This window comes from Ornithorhynchus anatinus, chromosome X3 (genome assembly GCF_004115215.2).
Source record: "Ornithorhynchus anatinus isolate Pmale09 chromosome X3, mOrnAna1.pri.v4, whole genome shotgun sequence".
NCBI lineage: Eukaryota > Metazoa > Chordata > Mammalia > Monotremata > Ornithorhynchidae > Ornithorhynchus > Ornithorhynchus anatinus.
The window spans coordinates 24,246,551-24,255,458 of NC_041751.1; the positions used below are offsets into that span (position 1 = coordinate 24,246,551).

The 8,908-nt window shown below is 50.4% G+C and overlaps 1 protein-coding gene across 3 annotated transcripts in view; it reads right to left on the bottom strand.

Annotated features, from left to right (window-relative positions):
• Positions 1-7,601, bottom strand: part of PTBP3 (polypyrimidine tract binding protein 3) — a 178,070-nt gene extending 170,469 nt beyond the window's left edge. The window contains exon 1 of one of the 3 annotated variants that reach the window (XM_029053781.2): positions 7,469-7,601. The gene's annotated coding sequence lies outside the window, so the exon portion shown is untranslated. Of the gene's footprint in view, positions 1-3,881; positions 3,901-4,385; positions 4,420-7,468 lie in introns of those variants that run through there. The other 2 variants (XM_029053780.2, XM_029053782.2) reach the window with 2 other exon arrangements.
• Between the last annotated feature and the right edge of the window lie 1,307 nt (positions 7,602-8,908).

Below are 8,908 nucleotides of genomic sequence, written 5' to 3' on the forward strand. Positions count from 1 at the left end.
GGAGTCCAGAAGCCAGGACTCGGGAGGAGTGAGCTGCTCTCCCGGAGATGGAGAAGAACATGAGCCCCAGGACGCCAACAGGGAGGTACAGGGGGTTCCGGAAGGCCAACGGTATTAGATCCAGGGAAAAGCAGTTGAACCTAGCTCGGTTTTGATTGTTACCTATTAAGAATAGGTAAAACACTGTAGCGATCCCAGATTTTCTTTAATGGTAGCTGCCGGGCACTGTAATAGGGGCTGGGATAGATACAAGCTAATCAGGCTGGACACGGTCCCTGTCCCACTTGGGACTCACAATCTTAATCCCCACTTTACAGATGAGGGAAATGAGGCACAGGAAAGTCAAGTGACCCGCCCGAGGTCACAGAGCAGCTCTTGGTGTCTGCCTGCAGTAGGGGTCGGGGGAGAAACTCCAGGTGCGGGGAGACACTTGATCTGGGAAGTCATGGGCGGGAGCACTTTTGTCCACAAGCTTCCCGCAGCCAGCTCTGGGAGGCGCCCGGCTCAGCCGTAATATGGTATTTGTTAAGCGCTTATTGTGTGCCAGGCACTGTACTAAGCCCTGGGGTGGAGACAAGCAAATCAGGTTGGACACAGTCCCTGTCCTGCAGAGGGCTCACAGTCTTAATTCCCATTTGACAGATGAGGTCACTGAGGCACAGAGAAGTGAAGTGACTTGCCCACGGCCACACGGCAGACAAGTGGAGGAGCCGGGATTAGAACCCATGACCTTCTGACTCCCAGGCCTGTGCTCTATCCGCTACGCCACGCCGCTTCCGGTGGCAGCAAGAGAGGTGCAGGGACTTGGGGGGGCAGTGAGTAGGATGCCCCAAAACCTGCGGTAAAAGAATGAAAAAATCTGGAGGTCTTTAGGGCCCAGTGGAGGCTGAACGGGTTCCAGGGGCTCCTGCAGTGCCTGGGGCGCGGGAGGTCGGGGGAGTGAGGGGAGGCTTTATTGCCTGGGATTTAGGGGTGAAGACCCCTGTTAACATCATAAATTCCAATTCAGATAGTCAACATATTCATTTCAGTAAGAATTAAGTATAAGAGAAGCCCGCTGTTGGATAGGGATTGTTTCTATTTGTTGCCAAACTGTACTTTCCAAGCGCTTAGTATAGCGCTCTGCGCACAGTAAGCGCTCAATAAATACGACTGAATGAAAATCCAGTTTAATGGACCCATGTGAAAAATGGTCACCCGACACATGGAGCGCCCAACCTTTTTGATTAATTTAGCCGGACGAATTAACGGTCGTACATTCGACGACCATCTTCCACATCTAGGTCACGTAAACATTTTCTACAATTCCTAGAATCCAATTAGTCAGTTCTATTATTTGAAAGGTAGGTCATATGTCATCTAAATATACAGTCTCTAGACTGTAAGGTCGTCGTGGGCAGGAAACATGTCTACCAACAGTGTTATATTGTACTCTCCCAAGCTGCATAGTACAGAGCTCTGCACACAGTTAAGCGCTCAATAAATACCACCCCCCCAGACTGTAAGCTCATTACGGGCAGGGAACGTGTCAGCTAATTCTGTTGTACTGTACCCTCCCAAGCACTCGGTAAATTGCTCTGCACATAGTAAGCGCTTAATAAGTACCAGTGACGGATTAACCGATTAATATGCCTGAACCCAAGTACGCAGAAAAAACTGGCACGTGGAGAAATATGATAAATATTTTGAGAGAAACTCCAAGATTATTTTCTATATGTAAATAAGACATGAAAATTGACATCCTAGTTGCAGTATGTGAGCTGCCCGGGAAACCTGATTCGATCCCAGCCCATACGAACTTCCCCCAGTTTTGTGAAACTGTAAGACGCCTTCCTCCACTTTCAGTCCTTTGGCCTAGCTTTACCACAGCTGATCGAAGAGTCTATAAACCAATCAATGGTCTTTACTGAGTGCACACTGTGTGCAAAGCACCGGGCTACGCATTTGGGATGGTACGATACGACAGTTAGTAGACACGTTCCCTGCCCGCAAGGAGCTCACGCTCTAGAGGCGGGGGGGGGGGGCGGGAGGGGGGACGGGGGGGACATCAAAATGAACAAATTAGGGACAGCGTGGCTTAGTGGAAAGGGAGTCAGAGGCCATGGATCCCAGCTCCGCCCCTGTCTGCTGGGCAAGCCACTCAACCTCTCTGTGCCTCAGTTCCCTCATCTGTAAAATGGGGATTAAGACTGTGAGCCCCATGTGGGACAACCTGATTACCTTGTATCTACCCTAGCGCTTACAACACTGCTTGGCACATAGTAACCGCTTAACAAATACCATCATCCTTATTATTATCATTATTATATGTAAATAAGTGCAGTGGGGCCGAGGGTGGGGTGAATATCCAGTGACTAAAGGCGCAGAGGCAGGCGCATAATATTAATAATGTTGGTATTTGTTAAGCGCTTACTATGTGCAGAGCACTGTTCTAAGCACTGGGGGAGACACAGGGTCATCAGGTTGTCCCACGTGAGGCTCACAGTCTTTAGCCCCATGTTACAGATGAGGTCACTGAGGCCCAGAGAAGTGAAGTGACTTGCCCACGGTCACACAGCTGACAAGTGGCAGAGGTGGGATTCGAACCCATGACCTCTGACTCCCCAGCCCGGGCTCTTTCCACTGAGCCACGCTGCTTTCTGGACTGTGAGCTCGTCGTGGGCAGGGACTGTCTCTCTTTATTGCTGTATTGTGCTTTCCCAAGCGCTTAGTACAGTGCTCTGCACACAGTAAGCGCTCAATAAATATGACCGAATGAATGGAGACCGAATAGGGGAAATGAGGACTTCATGTACGACGACTTGGGGGAGATGTGATCTTAATAAGGCTGACAGAGGAAGTCCGTCATATATGGAATGGGAGGGGGCTCCAGGTCAAAGGCGGGGGCACGGACGAGATTGAGACACGGCGAGCAAGCCAGCACCAGAGGGGCAAGTGTGGACGCTGGACCCTAATCCGCGAGGTAGGAGGGGAACCGGCTAATCTGAGTGCTCCAAAGCAGGTGGCAGATGCTTCTCCTCTACCCTCTCCCTCACGGCAGCTGAGGTGCCACTCAATCAGTCAATGATATTTATTGAGCGCTTACTGTATGCAGAGCAACGTATGTAATGTCCGGGAGAGTAAAATACAGCAGTCAGTAGATACGTTCCCTGCCCAGTTCCCTGCCCACGAGGAGTCTGGTGGGGGAGACAGATGCAAAAACAAATTATAGAGAGCCTCAGGAGATACAGGAAAAGTGCAGATCTGACACCAAGACCTCTATGTTATCTGCATAGGCCTTAGAAAAGCACTCGACTGCCAGAGGGTAGAAGTATTTTATTTTAACCACTTGCTAATGCATTTCCATTTAGGCTTAAATAGGAGGTAAGTCTTCAACGGTTTGGTCTATAAATTCGCAATTCTGGTATTAATGCCTTTTTCCCCAGATAATAAGGACCTCGTAAAACACTCCGTTTTGCATCCTTTCAACAGTCATTCACAATATCATAAGCTTGAAAGGCTCACAAAACATCTGGAAAGGAAATGTCAGCCTGACATTTGTCAATCTGCATTACTTGAAACAATAGCACACTTAAAATGAATTAGAAATTTTTCCACAATGGAATGCTAAAAAAAAAAAGGTTTTCAAAGAGAGTTAGCAATATTCAGTTGTGATTTTCAATGAGGTAGAAATGGAAAGATCAAACTCTATTTTAATCAACTGACATCACGAGGATTGTTTAATCGAGTGAACGAAGAAAGAGTTTTACAATTTAGCTTTTTATTGAAAGTTCTAAAGGGCTAAAAATGACTTGCAGGGTATACAAACTACCTCGGAGGACTCAATCGTCCAGTTTATGGAATCGTCTACCCCCTTGGTCCCCCTCTCTCCTACTACTCACCCTTTAATCATATCACTACTCATTAGTCCATCCAGGAGAGAAGGCTGAAGGAAAGAGAATAGGAACCGGTTTTAGAAGTACTTGTAAAAGAGGTTATGTTAACTAGGGGAAGTTGACATAAGTGGTTCAAAGCAGGGTTTCGGATTACTAGAGGATTTGATTTATCTACCTTTTGGCCCTCCTCCACCAGCATTTATATGCAAGAGCCGGCAGCCTGTATATTCAAATAATAATGACTGTGGTATTTCTTTGTGTTCACTAAGTGCCAGGCGCTGTACTGAGTGCTGGGGTAGATACAGGATACACAGACTGGACACCCTCCCTGTCCCCACAGGGCTCACAGTCTAGGAAGGAGGGAAAACAGGTACCGACACTGCTGACACACAAACAGCACAATAAAATAGACAATGAATATGAACGTCAAGTGATAGGGTTTCACCAAAGGAGAGCCTGTCATTAAGAGGATACCAGAGTTCATATGGAAGGATTGAAAAAGATTCCTACCTTTAAACCGACTGTTATAAGATCTGTAACAACACTGTATGGAAAAAAAATGAAGAGAGAAAATGGAAAACAAAGTTAGAGAACAAGTTATTGCAAAGACAGAGGTAAATAAGGTTAAAAGAAAGAAAAAGCATTGTTACAACAATGGAAATAATAAGAGTAAGAATGGGATGAGTTGTGGGATAGTAATGCAAAGGAAATGGGACTACTGAACGGTTTGGTAAACATACACTATGCAAAATAATCTAAGCCTTAATGGCTAAAAACAGTCCAATTCCCTTTTAACTGAGCCCTTGGATTGCAAAAATTGTGCTCCAGCGGAAATATTGGGTTGGTTAAATTGACTCGTTGCTCCACACAACATAAAAATGAAAAACCGATGAGCAGAATTTCTCTCTTGCAAATTAGGGAGGTGAGGTGGTCTCTTTAAAATTTCAATCAAAACCAACTCCTCAAGCTGGGATTTCACAGAAATAGAGGCCTCCTCTTAAATGTCACTTTTTGTCCCAAACCTCAAGAGAAAAATGACATTGGAATCATTATTACAGGATTACAAATCAACTTGAAAGACACGCTGCGAGCATCTTCAGTCAAATACAGACACAGAGCCAAATTTGGGGGGAGATTAACAAAGATTTAAGCAAAGGATCTTTTTCAGGCTGTGGGAAAATACAGATGCTTAATTAGGCCCCTAAGGGCAAATTCTCACTGTGGCCAGAACCACACCTTGAGGGTGGGGTGAATCCATTTTAATTAAAATTATATGACATTCAAAATCCATCTGTTGAACCATAAGAGAACTGTCATATACTAATAGTGCCTGCAGACTCTTTAGAGATAAATTATGCACACATTAGGGGTTCCACAGATCAATTTACTCTATGTACTTTAAACACAAGAAGTTTATAATCGTCCTAAATAAGCAAATAGTGATTACTCTGATTTAAAAAGAACTATAAAGGTCTTTGAACCTTGATATTGATATGCCATCTGTGAATAAAAAAAATTTGACATAAACTTTACTACCTCCAAATATTTCATCTCTCATGAAAACAGTAAAAGACAAAAGATTGGGGCTAAAAAAAACACTATGAAAATCGATTTTTTTAAAATTAAAGGTCATCCCATAATTATTTTCGCTCCAGTTGCCTCGATGAGAATCTGAAATAAAAGATTCGCACAAACCGAATGTCCTGTCGTGCATCCACATCCCAGGCAACGTAATGTATGATACCAGTTTATAACACTGGTCTCCTAATCAATTAATGGCATTGACTGAACTCTTACTGCATAAAGAGCACTGCACTAAGCAGTTGGGAGAGTACAATGGAGTTGGGTTGACAACATCTTTGCCCACAAGGAGCTTGGTCTCAGAGGGGGGATCAGACACTGAAATAAATAAACGAAGAGACCAGAGCCCTGAAAAAAAACCCAAAACTAATCCTATTTGCGCTGATTATACAGATTACAGATATAAACTGGTAATGAATCTTTACTGATTGATCTCTTACCAGAATCTGTAATATCTCCCTATCAAATATTTATTTTTTTTACATCACAGGGCAGTCATTTCTAACAACGTTAGCCTAATTTCTTAAACAGTGTTTATGCCGACCTATCTGTTCCACTTTGGGATATCAAAATTAGCCGTTTCAAACTAAATCACCAAAACTGGGGTCGTCCCTAAAAAGCAGTACTGAAAGTAAAAAAAAAAAAAAAAAAATCTAACCAGATTCTAACCAAAAAACAAATGCCCACTTTCGGGTGGGTGGGGAGAGGCGCCCATGGGTGATGAATGTGCGGGCTTTTTTTTCTTAGATCGGAACCAGATTCCACCCCGATCCCGACTTACTTCCAGCATGCTAAAATGTAGTCTCGGAAAAACAAAAAACCCCAGAAAACCCTTCAATTGTCATAGCTGCGCACGATCGTTGTGCGAATTCTCTATGCAAATAAATGAAAGCAAAGATCCCAAGATTTAAATAAAGATTCACTTTAGGGGAGAAGGATTTGCTTATATTTGAAAGGATTTCACTTTTTACCCAATGGCATGAGTCACATTTGTAGAACAACGTGAACATGAAGTTTAATCAGCCGTGGACACGGCTGGGGTTTTTCGTGTTTTGGTTTTTTTTTGTTGTTGTTTTTTCACACTAACCACAGGGGCGTTCTTCTGCACGGACCGAAATTCAGTCTTTTTTTGACACTCTCGCCATCCTCTTCTCAAGAGGGAGTAGATTCCACCTGTGGCACCGTACCCGGGCAACCTCGACACCCGAATCTGGTGGAATCGGAGGGAGATATGGGGGGGGGGGGGATTTAATACGATCTGCGGTCCCCAGAAAAGTTGTCACGAGTCAGGTTACCACCGCACTCCTCTCCAAAGAAGTCTTCGCGTAGGTGCGTATCGCTCAGATCCACCAATCCTTACACCTAAGGGCAAGGACCCTAAATCCATTTCCTGGTTCTTCCCGCATCAAATGAAGCCTGCGATGCAAGCCTCACCTCTCCCCGCCCCGACCACCCGAAGGAGCTCCCTTTCCGTCACCCTCCGGGGTCGAAAGCGTGCACATCGGGCGGAGTACCGGGGCCCATTTTGAGGGTGCGTTTTTTTGTCCGGGTCGGTTCACCCCGAGAGCGCTCATTCGCCCCCTTTAGCACTTTTTTCCGCCCCCCTTCCCCCGCCGCTCGGATCGCTTTCGCCTCCAAAGCCTCGAAAGAACTTGGCCGCTTCCTTCGTTTTACCCTGTAAACGGCAACTCCTTAGCGTAAAGCGAAACTCGCACCCAACCCATGCACCACCCGCAAGCAGCGTCGTCGGGGACTCCTCCTCTTCATCTCTCCCAACACAGCCCGCATATTTTCGAAGAGGAAGTGATGGGGAAAAGGCGGGGGGTGGGGGAGAGGGGAGAGACGGGTTTAACTCCAGCTCGGGATCCGCGGCTCCCCCCCGGGTCACCTCGAAAACACAGAGGGAGCGTTTGCACTTGAGCCCGGGTGCGAAGCCCCCGAAGTTCAACGGCCGGCGGGGGCGGGGGGGCGGGGGCAAGGAACGGATCGGTTCTTCCGCCTTTCGGACTTACCGGCTTTTAACTCTGCCTCGATCTGCTCGCTCCCCCGAGCCCGGGAGCCCGGAAATTGCCCTCCGCCGGCCAAACCTACCTCCCGGGAGCAGGAGGAGGAGGAGGAGAAGGAGCGGCAGCGGCGGCAGCTCCTTCCTCGCCGGCGCATTCATTCGGTCGTTCCCTTCCTTGCCCGCCCCCCCCCTCCCCGCCCCCGGCCTCAGAGGCGCCCCCTCCCTGCAGCCCAGCCCCGCTCCGCTCCCGGGAAGGGTGGAGAGAAAGCTGGATAGGGAGGGAAGGGCGGAGGAGAGAGGTTCTGGAAAACCAGGTTCCGCCCGCCCCCGGTCCCATCCCATCCCCGCTGCGGGGCAACGGGGGTGGGATGGGATGGCCGCGGGGCCGTCCCCCGAAGCGGGGAGACGGAGCGGGGCGTCTGCGGGGAAGGGACGGGGAGAAGGAGACCCGGAAAGGTGTGGGTCCCCCGAGAGGGGTGGGGGGGGTGGGGACGGAACGACGGGGAGGCTGCCGAGCCCTCTCCCCGCCCCCGGCCGGGGGGAACGGCGGCCAGGGAAAGGGAACGGGGGCGAAGAGTCGCTCGAGGTAAGTACTCACCCATCCATGGCCCGGAGAGAGGAGAGGAGAGGAGAGGAGTGGAGGGGCGTCTCGAGGGAGGCCGGTGGGGATGGGGGAGTGGGCGATCGGGGGGCTGGGAAGGGGGAGCCGCGGCCCGCCGGGGGCCTCACAATGAAGCCGACGAGGGCGAGTGCGGAGGGGAGACTGGAGCGAAGGGGAGTGTGCGATCGGTGGCGCTCCCGGGCATCGAGCACCCCCCCCCTCCCCGAGCCAGCTGGGGACGGGCGGAGGGAAGGGGGGGCGGAGACGGGAAGCGGCCGGGGAGGGGAGGGGACGGGGCGAGGGGAGGAGAGAAGAGAAGAGGGAGCGCTCCCTGCCGCTTCGGGATGGGCGGGCGGGCGCGCGGGCGCGCGCTCCCTGGCCGCGGCCCGGCCGCGCGCGCCGTTACTGCCGCTCCGCTTTTTCCGACCCACGCGACTCCGCTCCACTCCGCTCACCTTCCTCACCTCGCCGTCCCCATCTCCCCCCCCCCCCCACCACCCCCGGCCCCGCGCCCCCTTCGCGCACGCGCGCCTCCGGCGGCTTCGTGCGCTCGCCTCGGGGCCACGGGCGCGAGCCTCGTCGGGGGCGATCGCGCGCGCGCGCCCCGAACCTTCCGCTTTTTAATCCCTGGCGTTCGGGCCAGGCGCGGTAGCGAGCGCCGGGGTGGATGCCACTTGAAAAGAATAACGCTGGGGTTCGGCTCGGGGGGCGATGCCGGCTAATCGGGCCGCCCCGCGTGGGGCTCCCGGGCTTCATCCCCATTTCGCAGAGGGGGCGACCGAGGCCCGGAGAAGTCAAGTGATCTTGCGCAGGGTCGCACGGCCGACAAGTGGCGGGGTCGGGATC